The following is a 14,843-nucleotide window of genomic DNA, read 5'->3' as shown; positions in this document are numbered from 1 at the left end:
TACATGCTTTTAATCCCAGCACTTGGGAGGCAGAGGCAGGAGGATCTTTGTGAGTTTGAGACCAGTCTCCATGTCTTAGTATATTTATCCTTCTGAAGGATCTTGTGTGGCCTTCTAAACAGCTGCCTACTGAAACATTTCCTAAACACTGGAGAGCTAGCTCAGCGGCTAAGACTAAGTCTGACTCCTGCCCCCACCTACCTGTATCTCCAGATTCAGGAGACCCAGTGCCCTCTTCTGGTCCCAGTGGTCATCAAGCACATGTGGTGCACAGACATGCAGGGCAAACACCCATACGAGTAAAATTTCTGTTTGTTTGGTTTTGATATAGAGTCTATCTACATAGCCCTAACTATCCTGGAATTTACTCTGTAGACCAGGCTGGCCTCGAACGCAGAGATCTGCCTGCCTCTTCTGGGATCAAAAGCATGCACCTCTACCACCTGGCTAATTTTTTTTTAATTAAAACATTTTATTTATGATTATTATTATATATGTAATAAATTTTTTACCATGATTAGGATCAAATCTAATCCAGAGTTTCATGCATACTAGAAAGTACTTTATGCCAAACTACATTTCCAGTCTCCCAAAATTTTTTTGTTATAGTTATAGTGGCAAAACTGATCTTTTTGTTTCTGAGACAGTGTTTCAGGCAGCCCAGGTAAGCCTGGCACTCAGTATGTAGCTAAAAATAACCTTGAGGGCTGGAGAGATGGCTCAGTGGTTAAGAGCACCGCCTATTTGTCTAAAGGTCCTGAGTTCAATTCCCAGCAACCACACGGTGGCTCACAACCATCTGTAATGAGATCTGGTACCCTCTTCTGGCCTGCGGGCATGCAGATTAAAAAAAAATAAAAATAATAAAAATAACCTTGACCTGGTCTTCCTGCCTCCACCAGAATATCAGGATTAATCTGCGTGCTGCACCCAAGTTTATGCAGTGCTGGGGATTGAACCCAGAGTTTTGTGCAGCTAAGACGAGCACCTTCCATCTAGAGTACACTCTTGAGCACCTTGGGTAGAACTCAGCAGCCCCCCCACACTTTTTTTTTCATTTCCATAGTGTAGATAGAAGCCTGCCATTACTTGAGACCATACTGTATTTGTTAGAGAAGACCAATGGAGCAGCAACCACAAAAAAAGTGGACCCTGCAAAAGTGGGTAATTATCACATATAGGAGACGGTTGGTTCTAGGAGCAAAAAGCAACATGCCATTGGAAGGGTAAGGAGGCAGGGGTTGGGTATGTTGTGCTTTGAAAAAGTATGGCCCCCAAAGGGAATGGCACTACTAGGAGGTGTGGCCTTGTTGGAAGAAATGTGTTACTGTGGGGGTGAGCTCTGAGGTCTCCTTTGCTCAAGCTCCCCTCAATCTGACAGTCAGTTGAGTTCCTGTTGCCTGCAAGATGTAGCATTCTCAGTTTCAGCACCACGTCTGTCTATACACCGCTATGATCCCCACATGCTGATAATGGACTCACTTCTGAAAGAGTAAGCTGACACCTCAAATGAATGATTTCCTCATGAGCTGCCCTGATCATGGTGTGTCTTCATAGCAAGAGGAAACTCTAAGGCAGGGTATCTCTACTTTGTTTTTTGATTTTTAAAAATTACTTAATTAAATTTTTGTGTGTGGGAGACAGGGTTTCTTAAAACCTAGGCTAGCCTAAAACTTGAACTCCTGATCCTCTGGCTTCTGCCTCCTAGTACTGGGGTTACTAACGGGTACCCCATCCAGCAGCCCCTATGTTTTAACTTACTTTCCCAAGCTGCAAAGTAGCCCTGGAGGGTTTCCTACATTTTTCTATAAAGCCTTTCGCCTTCTTAAACAATAAAGTACTGGAGTGATAAAGACTCAGCCCAGTGGTCCAAGTAAAGCAAGAAGCTGGATCGGCTAACCGGGGTCCTCCAGTCTGGGACTGGGTAACACTGTCATCGCGTGCTCACGTTCGGGAGAAACTGGATCGGCTAACCGGGGTCCCCCAGTCTGGGACTGGGCAAACACTGTCATCGCGTGCTCACGTTCGGGAGAAACTGGATCGGCTAACCGGGGTCCTCCAGTCTGGGACTGGGCAAACACTGTCATCGTGTGCTCACGTTCGGGAGAAACTGGATCGGCTAACCGGGGTCCCCCAGTCTGGGACTGGGCAAACACTGTCATCGTGTGCTCACGTTCGGGAGAAACTGGATCGGCTAACCGGGGTCCTCCAGTCTGGGACTGGGCAAACACTGTCATCGTGTGCTCACGTTCGGGAGAAACTGGATCGGCTAACCGGGGTCCTCCAGTCTGGGACTGGGCAAACACTGTCATCGTGTGCTCACGTTCGGGAGAAACTGGATCGGCTAACCGGGGTCCTCCAGTCTGGGACTGGGCAAACACTCTGTCATCGCGTGCTCAGGTTCGGGAAACCCTAAAAACTTTCCCTGGAAATCAGAAACTAAACTGCAACAAGGGAGAAGCAGCAGCTGCTTCTCCAGACTGCTACGCTTTTCTTTAATCCCCATCACATCTCATTTTATGTTATTGAGATTTTGATTTGTTTTATTTTGTTTTGTTCTTGAGACAGGGTCTCACTGGGTAGCCTTGGCTAGCCTGGAACTCACTGTACAGACCAGATGAACCTAAGAAGCAGAGATTCATCTACCTCTGCCTTCTTGATACTGGGATTAAGATACCATGTCCATCTTAGACTTTTTATTTCTTAGCAAAGAGAAAACAAAATAAAACCAATACCAAACCAAACCAAAACAAACAGAAAAACAGATTAAAGAGGCTTCCTGATGTTTCCTAAACCAGTTAACCTTTTTTCCTAAACAGCACATTGTCCAGAAATAACCTAAATGCTTTCTCCCACTTGACTTTTTCCAATCTTCTTTGTTAAACAATTTACTCTTGTCATCAAATACAATTCCCTACAAAGACAGCGGAATGTGCCGCCAGGATGACGGTCAAGCTCAGCACCTCACACTCCTCACAGATCCCAGCTGCCCGGTCTGAGCTAGCCCCAGACAGTAACACTTCAGCAGTTCCCACAGCACAGTGCCTTCTGAGGAGCAACTCTGATACAATAGAAAAGCCCATGACTGGCTTGGGAAAATAGAACAAGTCTAAAACTCGAACTCAGTATTAAAACGCTCTTGCTTTTATAATTTGGCAATTTTATTTCTAGATCACACACTTAACAACTGCCCGAACCTGCAAAATATCAGTAAATACCTCTAACCTCTACACAGCTCCTGTAACTTTTATTTTCTACAAAGACGGAATCAACAAGTATGTAACCTCTTAGCAATATAATCTAAAACACAGGGCTCCAGAGAGCAGGTAAACAAGACTGTGAGGGGCAAACACACTCGACTGGAAACAACTTTAAAGGTTTCATTCATTTCTCCCAAACTTTCAGAAATGTGCGGAAGTCTTGCATTCCAATTTCTAAGAGACAGCGACTTCGGCTGTAAACCTGCCTCGTTCCTGCCAAGATGTCTATTTCTCTGTTCGTATTACTCACCCACTGCATCTGGATTTACCGGTCTGGAGACATCAGCTTGCCCCATGATTATAATTGTCTTAGATGTAGCCCACAACAGCAAACTATCCCGGACAAAAGCAAACTTCTCTAAAAGACAAATCCACACAGGGACCAGCAATCCTGTGTCACTGCCGACTGCCAGGAAACAGCATGAGAGCTGGAGTTTCTGCTTCCCTGGACCCCGGTCTCCTGGGCCACTTGTGGCTCTCACAAATGTCTTCACGCAGACTTTCTTCACACAGGAATGCCTGTCATTCCAGAGTGCACAGTGTGTAGAGCTCCGGTGCGGAAGGGGAGGAGACAGCCAACCACAATTGGGCTGCCGGGCGGCACAGCCCAAAAGCCCACACCTCCTCTTCCTGACTTTGAGCTTGGTTGGAAGCCACTTAGACACAGAAGATAGGAAGCCTGCCCCAAAGTACAGCAGAGACCCTAGACATTTAATCACAACAAAACATTCCACATCACCAGCGGGGCTCAGAGTAACAGTTTCATGTGGGTTTCAGAGGCGTACTTTAGATATGAGCTTACTTACAGATCATCCAGTTATTCTTGAATGTCTGTGTTGTATATGGGCTGATTATTTTGTTACTTCTCCATGCACCCACATTGTAGAACACCTTTCCTCTGTGTGTGTGTGTGTGTGTGTTGGGGCTGAAGGGATGGTTCAGCAGCTAAGAGCATTTGTTGCTCTTACAGAGAACTGGGTTCCATTCCTAGCACATACACGGCAGTTTACCACCACCACACATAATTCCAGTTTCAAGGGATCTAACACCCTCCTTTGACCTCTGTAGGTACCAGGTACATGGACCAAGTACATACATACAGGCAAAATGTACATAAAATAACCCCTCAAAAATATATATACATATATATCCTAAATTCTTTGGAATCTCTGAAGTAAAAATGTATGACTATTTAGGACCTTCCCCACTTTTTGAGACAGTTTCATGTAGTCTAGGCTGGTCTCAATTTGGACTAAGTAGCCTTGCACTGATCCCCCTGCCTCCATTTCCCAAATGCTGGGATTTAGAGTGGCACTGCAGGCTCATGCTACTATATGTAGTTATACGATGCTGGTATGGAGCCAGGGCTTTTGTGTGGTCTAGGCACTAGGCCAGCAACTGAGCTACATTCCAAGTTTCTATTTTAAAACATTTTTTAATGACATTTATTTGTGTGTGTGCATATACCTGTAGAGATCAGAAAAGACATTTTTCACCATGTGGATCCTGGAGAAGAAACTCAGGTTGAAAGGCTTGGTGGCAAGCACCTCTACCTGCTGAGCCATCTCACTGCCCCCTAACCCCTATTATCAACTTTTGTGTGTGTGGTGCATGGTGTAATATGTGCATGTGTACATGTATGCAGAGGCTCGTATGGAACCAGAGGTTGATTGATATTGGTCTTCCTCAATAACATCAACAATCTCTGGGCATGATGCTGGCGTCGTCATGCTTACACAGCAAGCATTGAACCATCTCCCCAGGGTCTTTTTCTTTTTTTTTTTTTTTTTTTTTAGTTTTTCCGAGACAGGGTTTCTCTGTAGCTTTGGAGCCTGTCCTGGCACTAGCTCTTGTAGACCAGGCTGGCCTCGAACTCACAGAGATCCACCTGCCTCTGCCTCCCGAGTGCTGGGATTAAAGGCGTGCGCCACCACTGCCCGGCCTCCCCAGGGTCTTATTATCAGTTTTGATATAGGAAATAAACAACACAAAAATCATAATAATAACAAAAAAATAACTAAAATGCTAAGGGGTAAGTGTGAGGAAAAAGCACAGAAACACTCAGGCAATATTATACAGTCAAACCAACTGTGGTGGTGGCATCTGTTGGTGACTATCTCACCCCCTGGTAGAGGCTTTTCTACTCACCCGTGCATATTCTTCACTGTGTTTTTCATTTGCCTGGAATTTCTTTCTCAAATCCAAGTGGGGAGGATCTGCCCACCCTTTAAGAACAGGCTCAACTGTTCCTTCCTTCGCCGAAGCCTTTCCTTAGCCACATTGACAAAATTCTAATAAAGATTTATAGACACTGATTATGTGCCTAACACTGTGTTGGCATCAAAAAAAGGTTTTTCCCTAAGTGCTTATAGTAATAGGAACTACAACGGAGTAGAATGAGCACACAGGCAACACACAAATATACACGTGTGTGTGTGTGTATGCGTGTGTATGCGTGTGTATGCATGTGTGGGTGGGTGTGTCTAGAGGAAGCCAGAGAATGTACGATCAAGGTGAGAAAAAGGAACAAGTATCAAGAGACAGTTATTGAGAAGACAAAGAACTGACTGTCTGCCACACTGGTACAAACCAGCACTTGGAGGTAAAGGCAGAAGACTCAAGTTCCAGGCTAACCTGAACTACGCGGTAAAACTGGCTCAAAAAACTCAAAGAAAACAAACAAAAAGAATGGACAAAACCAATGGTTCTCAACTTCCCTAATTCTGTGACCCTTTAATATAGTTCCTTATGTTGTGGTGATCCCCAACCATAATATTATTTTCATTGCCACATCATAATTATAATTATGCTATTGTTATGAACTATAATGTACATATCTGTGTTTTCAGATGATCTTAAGTGAACCCTGTGAAAGATCTGTTCAACTCTCCCCACCCCCACTTTCCGAAAGGGGTTAAGACCCACAGGTTGAGAAGCTCTGAACTAGGCAATGGTCTTGATGTATGCAACACCTTGAACTGCAATAATCTTCACACTTCCCTGATACTCTAGAAGCTCCTCATGGTCAGGACAATGATGTATTATTTATCCTTAAACTACCAATGCTTGACATAAGTAGCCCGGTGCACAGTGTACACGCAGCAAGTCTTTAACAACCTGAACCTCCCACCACACGAACATGCCTCATGCATGCTAGGGAAGCATTGAGCTCCAGCTCCAGCAAGAAACAGAATTAATCTGAAGCTTTTTATGGAACCCAGAAACAAAGGAAAATGTACATACCTGCAACTCAAGTTTTCAGGATGTTGGTGTAGGAGAAATGAGAAGTTAAAGGCAACCAACATTATACAAGACCGTTTCAAATGAAACAAGGCCATCAGGGCAAAGAGCATGGAGCAATGGAGACAAGGAAAAAATGTGCAGACCACAGAGGATTCTATCATTCCAAATGATCATGTGAGTTAAGAAACTCACTTTGGTGGGGGAAAAATGTTATGTTCATAATGAATTTGAAATTTTAATCCTAGCCAGACATGATGGTGTACAATTAAAATCTCAGCACTTAGGAGCCAGAGGCAGGCAAATTTCTGCAAATTTGAGGCCATCCTGATATACATAGTGAGTTCCAGGACCAGGACAGCCAGAGTTACATAGAGAGATCCTATCTAAAAAAAAAAAAAAAAAAAAAAAAAAAAAAAAAAAAATCCTATCTGGGGGTTGCGGGTAAAAGTCCATGTCCCATTATTTTGCACAAGAGAATTGTAAAAAGTAAGTAAAAGAATATAAATGCCGGGGCTGGAGAAATGGCTCAGAGGTTAAGAGCATTGCCTGCTCTTCCAAAGGTCCTGAGTTCAATTCCCAGCAACCACATGGTGACTCATAACCATCTGTAATGAGGTTCGGTGCCCTCCTCTGGCCTGCAGGCATACACACAGACAGAATACTGTATACATAATAAACAAATAAATATTTAAAAAAAAAAAGAATATAAATGCCAAGCCCTTCATGTGATAGTAGTGAGGAATCAATCAGGGATCACTTTATTTCACGATTAAATCAGAAAAAAAAAAGAAAGAAGGCATACAGTGAATGGAGATAATTACTCATAGAGTTATGAGGATTACATCAAGAGAAACACCTACAGCTCACTGGCCAGCCAGCATAGCTGAAATGGGGACCCTTCAGGGTCAGTAGGAGATTACTTCTCAATTAACAATAATGCAGGTGCCAGGCTTAGCAGCAAAGCCTTTACCAGCTGAGCCGTCTCAGCAGTCCACTTTCTTCTTTTCATTCAGTCCATTCAGTCACGCTAGCCATGGGAGGATGTTGCCCATATGGAGGGTGAACCTTCCCTCCTAAGGTAAACCTTCTTTGTAATAAACTTATTTATTAATTTAGGATAGTGTGGAAATACATGTCACAGCACCCATGTGGAGGTCAGGGGACAATTTTGTGGAGTTGTTTTTTTTCTACACATTTATGTGAATTCCAGGTGTCAAACTTGGGTCTCTAGGTTTGCATAGCAAGCCATTTTACCTGCCTTAGTTAAACCTTTCTGGAAATACCCTTCTAAGTAAAGCCTGAGGTGGGTTTCCATGGTGCTTCACTGCCCGGTCAAGTTCACAGTGAAGATTAGACATTACAGGACTCTTCCTTTAGATTGTAGAGGTCTTGGTGCCTAAGCCAGGGAATAGGCGGTGTGAGTGTTCTTATCTTTATTTAGAGACAGCCTCACTCTGTGGCTTACCTAGCTTCAGACTCAAGGTAGTCAGTCCTCTTGCCTCAGCCTCCCAAATGCAGGATTTACAGCTTAAGTTACCACCCCTGTGGGATCATGATTCTCTTAAGGCTTCTTCATGAGCAGAAATAGCTTTTAGCTGAAATGACAATCACCAAGCTTGTTTCTTGAAAGGTTCTGTTTTCAGGATACATTTTATCTAAAATACCTGTAAAGCTTTTAGAAAGGTAGTATTGCACTGGCTGCTTTAGCATAGACAGATAAGGCTAGGTGCAAGTTGTACGACTTTCCTCTGGTCTCACTAGATTGTTTTCCTAAGACCCGAGTGCATTTGGCTCTGTTTTAAACCAAATTTAGAAACAAAGGTATATGTGATGCAAAACATAAAAGTTCTATGAAAAGGCTGGGCGGTGGTCCCGCACTCAGGAGGCAGAGGCAGGAGGCCAGCTTGGTCTTCAAAGTGAGTTTCAGGCTAAATAAGGAGGTGAACCCAAAGAAAAACATATAAGCATCCTCCTGAATATTAACCTTCATCTGACGATGAAAGGAGACAGAGACAGAGACCCACATTGGAGCACCAGACAGAAATCTCAAGGTCCAAATGAGGAGCAGAAGGAGAGAGAGCACAAGCAAGGAACTCAGGACCGCGAGGGGTGCACCCACACACTGAGAGAATGGGAATGTTCTATCGGGAACTCACCAAGGCCAGCTGGCCTGGGTCTGAAAAAGCCTGGGATAAAACCGGACTCGCTGAACATAGCAGACAATGAGGACTACTGAGAACTCAAGAACAATGGCAATGGGTTTTTGATCCTACTGCACGTACTGGCTTTGTGGGAGCCTAGGCAGTTTGGATGCTCACCTTACTAGACCTGGATGGAGGTGGGTGGTCCTTGGACTTCCCACAGGGCAGGGACCCTGATTGATCTTTGGGCTAACGAGGGAGGGAGACTTGATCGGGGGAGGGGGAGGGAAATGGGAGGCGGTGGCGGGGAACAGACAGAAATCTTTAATAAATTAAAAAACAAAAAAAACAAAAAACAAAGTGAGTTTCAGGACAGCCAGGGCTGTTATACAAAGAAACCCTGACTTGAAAAACAAAACAAAAACAAAACCCAAGCAAAACGTACTGTCAAAAAAATTAATTATTCATAACCCCCATACTTCCTGTGGTTCTAAAAAATTGAAGGTTGAAAACATGAAAGTGCATTTGAATTACTAGCTGGAGTGAGTTTGATAGAAACAACATTTACATAGTCATCCTTAGTTATTTTGCAGGAATTCCTACTGACTCACGGTGGCACCAGGTGTTTATTACTCAGACGTTTTATTTAGGAGAGGATAAAGGCTGGATTCTTCTGTACATAAGCCAGAAAGGAATGCCCCTTAACCTGAATCCTTGCTAGAAGTTCCTGAATAACTTTCAGGTGCCATGGCTAGCCTCAAACAGTTACTGCACTCCCACAGATACGTGACTGAGGGCTGATTCTGCCTAGGTCCTGTCTCCTTTACTTGGAGGCAGTTTGTGAGCCGGCTGAGTCGTAAAGAGTTATGAAAGAGAGAGAAGGAGGATGGAGCAGCCGTCGTTAGTCGTCATCTCTGAGTCACCAGCAGTGAATGCTACTTGCTAGGAAGTGCTGAGCACATTTCAGACCCTACAATGGCCTGATTTCCTACGCCTCACTGATGCCGTGGATCCTTAATAGAGCTTAGCTGGCATGTCTATCTGGCTTTATAAGGTGCTCTTCTTCATTAGAAGACTAAGGCTTTTTGATCTTCTTTATTTATTGTAACTATAAAAACAACTACATTCTGCTCATGAAAAATAATACAGTAGAAAAAAATTGGTGACCAGTGAAGTTTATTAATAATACAATTCAAGTCCAGGGCTTCTCAACCTCTGGTCTTGACCCCTTTCAGCAGGTGGAGTTGGGTGGGGAGAGCTGAACGACTCTTTCACAGGGCTCACAGCCATCTTTTTACTTATCTTCAACATAGGTCACAGTGACCCTTAGACTCCAAGTACGCAGTCCTGGCAGCACATGCCTATAACCCAGGCACTTGGGAGGCTGAGGCAGGACCATCAAGTGTTCAAGCCCAGAGGCTCTGACCTTGTACCTATTCTCACAACTCTCCCACCTCTACCTTCCTCTTTAGACCTGTTGACCCTTGGGACTCCTAAGCTATGACACCTGTGCTCCCTGGTCTAACTAACTTGCCATACGCTGTTCTCTCCATCTTCCTTCCTAAATCTGCCAGCTGCCACTCTTCAATACCCAGGTCACACGCGGCTTCCTCAGTTGAGGTCCTCGAAGCCGCTCGTCCCTGTGTCGGCACTGGCCACTCGTCTTATGTAATCAGTTATCTTGAACGAACCTCTACCTACAGTAGACGCAGCCTTTGCAGTGATCATCTATTTATTCACCACTTCCTTGACAGTAGAGAGTGAGGCTGGGGGTGGTGGCTCCTGTCTAAGCCCAGGTGGAGGCGGGAAGACGGCTGTCTGTTCAAGAGCAGCCGAGGCTGTAGTGTGAGACACTGAGCGCGCAGGCACGCGGAGGTCAGAGCTGGATGCTCAGTGTCTTCCTTGACCACACCCACCTCATTTTTTGAGACAAAAAAAGGAGAAATTGTCTTGAGAGGCTTAAAAAATAGCATACATAGTACACAGTACACTAGAGCATGCGAGAACCACTTGGGGGCCAGTAAGATGGCTTGGTGGGTAAGGGCTTGCTTCAGAAGCCTGAGGACCCACATGAAAAGGAGAGAATCAGCGCCAGGCTCCTCTGAGTTAGTTTTTTTTTTTTTTATTTATTATGTATACAACATTCCTTCCATGTATGCCTGCTGGCCAGAAGAGGGCACCAGATCTCATTACAGAAGGTTGTGAGCCACCATGTGGTTGCTGGGAATTGAACTCAGGACCTCTGGAAGAGCAGTCAGTGCTCTTAACCTCTGAGCCATCTCTCCAGCCTCCCTGAGTTAGTTTTGAAATGGGAACAGACCTAGAAGTTATGAATACCTAATAAATCACTGATCAGTTGCTACAAAAAAGAAATGAAAAAAGGCATAATTGAGATTATATTGCTATGTGTGGATTAAATGTTATAAACTAGCTTCCACATGAAACATGTTATTATAAATTAGTTTCCATAAGTATACGTTATTATAAATTAGCTTTCACAGAGGCTCAAGGCAACTGATTTGTGTGTGTGCATCTGCTTGCAGGTATGTGGAAGCCAGAGGCTGATGCTGCGTACATTCTATCATTACTCTCCACCTTGTGTTTTGAGACAGGTCTCTCACCAAGACCTGAAGCTCCCCAATGAGGCTAGGCTGGCTGGACAGAGAGCCCCAGGGATCTGTCTGGCCCTACCTCCCCAGGGCCAGAATTACAACCACAAGCCATGACACCTAACATTCTTGCATGGATTCAATTCTTTACCATTGAGCAAACTCCCTAGCTTCAAGACTATTTTTATTTATATAAAAAATTCACTTTAGCCAGGCAGAGGTGACATACTTGGGAGGCAGAGGCAGGTGGATCTCTGCGACTTCAGAGGCCAGCCTACTCTACAGAGTGAGTTCCAGGATAGCTAAGTCTATACCAAGAAACCCTGTTCAAATTTTTAAAAAGATCCAAATCTCTTAAGACCTTAAATTTTATCTTTTCTTTCTGAGAATGTATTCTGCATCGAAGTGCATACAGACAAATGTGCAGTGTATCTTTCAAGGCAGGGTCTCTCATTGAAGCTGGAACTCAATGAGTCAGCTGTACTGACTAGCTGGCAAGCCCAGGAGATCAGCCTGTCTCCATCTGGTCAGCACTGGGATTACACAGGCCACTGAACTCAGCTTTTAGATGGAGTGGAAATGTGAACTCATGCCCTTCTTCTTGCAGAGTGAGCACTCTGCCCACTGAGTCATTCCCAGGTCCTGAAACACTACCCTGTTCTTTTCCTGTTTCCCTTCACGGCAGCTAGGGCAGAGTGCCAACTGAAATTTGTTGAAAGAATTAATAAATCATGTCAGCTAAACATCAACCGACCATTATCTTTTGATTGAGGTCAGGAAATTAACTAGCCTTCACTGCAACGATATGAAAGCACACACTGTGGGAGCATAATGAAATTATAAGCAGCTTGTGGCACATACCTTTGTATGTTCTATCCTAAGTCAAACATCTCCCTACTCCCCGCCCCTGAGACCGGGTTTCTCTGTAGCTTTGGAGCCTGTCCTAGAACTAGCTCTTGTAGACTAGGCTGACCTCGAACTCACAGAGATCCGCCTGCCTCTGCCTCCCGAATGCTGGGATTTAAAGGCGTGCGCCACCACCGCCCGGCAAACCACTCATCTTTTTAAGGATGAATCTTCGGGGCTAGAGAGATGATGGCTCAGCAGTTAAGAGCACTGGATGCTCTTCCAGAGGGCTGGAATTAAATTCCCAGCACCCATATGGCAGCTCACAACCATCTGTTACTCCAGTCCTGGAGGATCTAACATTCCCGTCTGGCCTTTGAAAGCACCATCCATGCATGTGGTGTAGACACACACATGCAGACAAAATAGCTATACACATAAAATAAATCCTTAGCCCCAAAACTAAAACAAACCCTCCAAAACCAAAACAACAAAAAAGCTTTACTTTTCTTTTACAATTACTACATTATTTATTAGCATAGTTTCTTATCACTATTCTGTGCACTTGTGTCTAGGTGTGCACGCCTCCATGGGTGCATGTTTGTGCAGATTGGGGTGTAGACCCAAGGACATCATACTGAACACAGGTCTCTCACTGACTTACAGCTCATCAATTAGGCTAGACTGGCTAGCCAAGGAATCCCCAAGGATCATCCTGTCTCTGCCTTACCCAGCCCTGGGAAAACACACACTCATCACTATGTTCCAGGAATGCTTTACCAACTAAACCATCCCCAATCCTACCTTACCTACCATTCATCCATCCATCATCCACCCACCCACCCATCTTGTTTTTGAGATGGAAAATCAATCTGTAGCCTAGGATGTACGGGAATCCATTATTTATCTCAAGCTGACATCAAACTAGTGGTACTCCTCCTGCCTCAGTCTCCAGAATGCTGGGATTACAGGTGTGAGCCACCAGGACAGGCAGACACTGTTCTTAAAGCTTATGATTTCAGTACTTAGTTTTCAAGTTTTCTTTTTTAGAAATAGGGTTTCAGATTAGCCCAAACCACAGTAGATTCTGTCTCAAAAAATAAAACTAGTAGATTGGGCCTGGAGAGCTGGCTCAGTTGTTAAAAGCCCTGACTGCTCTTCTAGAGGACCCAGATTCAGATTCCAGCTCACGTGGTGAGTCACAATCATCCATAACTCCAGTTCTAGGGAATCTAACACACTCTTCTGGCCTCTGAGGGCATTGCAAGCATATAGTACACATACTTACATGCAGACAAGCACTTATACACAAGAAACAAAAATAAATTGAGTTTTTAAAAAAGATTAAAAATGTCTTCTAGAGGGCCAGGGTTATAAACTCAATGGCACAATGTTTGCCTAGCCTTGAATTCTTGATCCTTCTGCCTCTGCCTCCAGAGGTCAGCATTCTAGGTATTCTTGACCACTTCTGGCTTGTATGGCCACCACATTTAATTTCACAAAGAGAAATTAAATCTCCCTGAAGAAATATATACAAAAAAAATTCCAAGTAGTGGAATATAACAATAAAAAATTCCCATCCTCTCTATGTTTATGCTCTTATCAGGGAAAAAGACAGCAGACAATATGTACTAGATATTTGTGAAGATGCCATATTAAATTTCTAAATAAACTAGAGAATGCCTTTAGTCCTCATCCTGGAACTGGGGGACTGAGGAGGGAGGATGCTGTGTGTTTGAAGTCAACTTGAGATACTTTGTCTCAAACCAAAATCAAACAAACAATAAGAAAGAAAGAGGGGGAGAAGAGAGGGAGGAAGGAAGCTAGAGAGAGAGAGAGAGAGGGAGAGAGAGAGAGAGAGAGAGAGAGACCTTCACTACAAAATAAAAAGATCTTAATCTTAAAGGAATTTATCTCCTACGCCTGAAGGATTGTAACTAATTAGAGTTAAGGTTTCCTCCTCCTTTTTAATAGAAGGGAAGGGCTGTGTTGTTGACACCCTTTTAGCTTCCAGTGTTAAGATAACATGATGAAAAATTTCACAGTAACTCTGAAATAAGCCACACTTGCTAGGTGCATGGCTAGTTAATAAGTATCCTTGACCCGATAGAACAAAGGTTCTCAACCTTCCTAATGCAGTTCCTCATGCTGTAGTGACCCCTCCACCATAAAATTATTTTCATTGTTACTTCACACCTGTAATTTTGCTACTGTTATGAATCATAATGTAAATATTTGATATTCAGGATATCTGATATGGGACACCTGTGAAAAGGTCTTTGACACCCTCACCCCAAAGGAAAAAGGTCAAGACCCACAGGTTGAGAACACTGAAATAGAGGAAAGAAAACAGCAAACCCCAAATCCTTGCAACCTAGTAGCTGCTTATAAATTCAGATATAAGAAGAGCCAGGCACAGCAGCATACACATTCAATCCCAGTGCTCAGGAGGCAGAGGCAGGAGGATCTCTGTGAGTTTGAGGCCAGGCTGGTCTACAAGGCAAGTTTTAGGACAGCCAGAACTGATGTGGGATTCCCCTCTGTATGCTGTGAATGCCATTGGCTAATAAAGAAGCTGTTTGGGCCTATTACAGGGCAGAATAGAGCTAGGCAGAAAAATTAAACTGAATGTTGGGAAAAAGAAGGTGGATTCAGGGAGAAGCCATATAGTCGCCACAGGAGACAGACGTGCTGGAACCTTGCCAGCAAATCACAAGCCTCATGGTAAAATATAAAATAATAGA

At 43.9% G+C, this 14,843-nt stretch overlaps 1 protein-coding gene across 4 annotated transcripts in view; it reads right to left on the bottom strand.

Annotated features, from left to right (window-relative positions):
- Positions 1-14,843, bottom strand: part of Phactr4 (phosphatase and actin regulator 4) — a 73,156-nt gene that overhangs the window by 45,065 nt on the left and 13,248 nt on the right. Inside the window, exon 1 of one of the 4 annotated variants that reach the window (XM_041652086.1) lies at positions 7,969-8,099. The exons of the other annotated variants lie outside the window; for them this stretch is intronic. The gene's annotated coding sequence lies outside the window, so the exon portion shown is untranslated. Of the gene's footprint in view, positions 1-7,968; positions 8,100-14,843 lie in introns of those variants that run through there. 4 annotated transcript variants of the gene reach the window in all.

Source organism: Microtus oregoni, unplaced genomic scaffold (genome assembly GCF_018167655.1).
Source record: "Microtus oregoni isolate MIOR12 unplaced genomic scaffold, Mior012 000005F_ref0000423, whole genome shotgun sequence".
Lineage (NCBI taxonomy): Eukaryota > Metazoa > Chordata > Mammalia > Rodentia > Cricetidae > Microtus > Microtus oregoni.
This window is presented reverse-complemented; position numbering and strand designations above follow the sequence as displayed.